Genomic DNA, 1,356 nt, shown 5'->3' on the forward strand with positions numbered 1-1,356 from the left:
TATATATATATATATATATATGTATGTATGTTCTATATAAACTTAATTTTTCTTAAATAAATGTAAGTCATTTATATTATAAATGAAGATTGCCAGCTTCCATTTATTTTAAATCATCACTCGCATTCCTTTCTTTCTAATATATCTGAGATCACACGAGATCCAATCTCGGGTCAAAAGAATTAAATTCCTTAATCCAAAAAGTAGAATCGATGTTCACTCTGTCCATGGACAGGTATCGTCCCTTGATTGGAAGTTGATTCATATTTCGACCGAAAAGATGCGTACGACTCACAGGTGTTCACCTCTGTACGTATACTTGTGAGATTGAGTCTAATCATCCTTCCATACCTTCTCCATTCTTTCTCATTGTCTCCTTGTCTCTTAAATTCCAAAACATCCTCTCCGAAAAAAATTTTATTCGAAATACTGTGTTATAGGGTACATGTCTTATACAGGATGTCCGACGTAACTGTGATCACGATTTTTCCGACACTTCCGATGATCTGACAAAAATTATTTTGGATAAAAGTTAAATAGTTAATTAGTTTTCAATCGGCTACAAATTGCAATATTAAAAATTTGAAAAATATTCTTTTTTAGGAAAAAAGTCAAGGTCATTCTAATTTTTTTAAATGGCACTACATATTTTTTACTTCCTCAGACAGCACCAATGTCCATGGACGTCCAAATCTGGTTTTTATTTAGTCCAAACGTCTACGGACTTATAATACAAATGTTAAATTTTAAAAACGTACGTTACGCAACGTACAAATATGTTCACATTTGGACATTTTAAAAATGTTCGTCTCATGCAAAAAATTTTCTAAATCTGCTCCCGACATGTTTTTGTTAACTTGACAAGTGAAAATTTTTTTAAGATCGCACGAGGAGTTTCACTTTTGTTAGTATGTACGAACATTTTCTGAACATTCTATGGACGTTCCTAGGACATCTGCGTTGTGTTGAAAATTTTCAACAACACAAAATCTATACTGCATACTATTTAGGTACATTATGGTAAATAACTCGTACCATATCAATACGGCATACTATTATCGATAAGAGAGAAACTGTGGAGATCTTTAGTCGAAAACCAGATATACATGATAACTGGTACCGTGAAAGTATGATTTCCTAACCTGAAAATATTATAATATTATAATATTAGGATTAAATATTAGACAGTAACTGACTGGAGTTGAACTGCATAAATTTCTATTAGGTCCATATTGAACAGATGTATCATAACTTTACATTCATGATTATATAGGTTCGATCATCGAAGTGCAGTGGTTTCTTTCTTTCAGAAGTCAAGGACGGCGGTATGCAACCGGATGGGTGACTGTTTCAAAG

The sequence above is a fragment of the Atta colombica genome, unplaced genomic scaffold, assembly GCF_001594045.1.
Source record: "Atta colombica isolate Treedump-2 unplaced genomic scaffold, Acol1.0 scaffold99, whole genome shotgun sequence".
Lineage (NCBI taxonomy): Eukaryota > Metazoa > Arthropoda > Insecta > Hymenoptera > Formicidae > Atta > Atta colombica.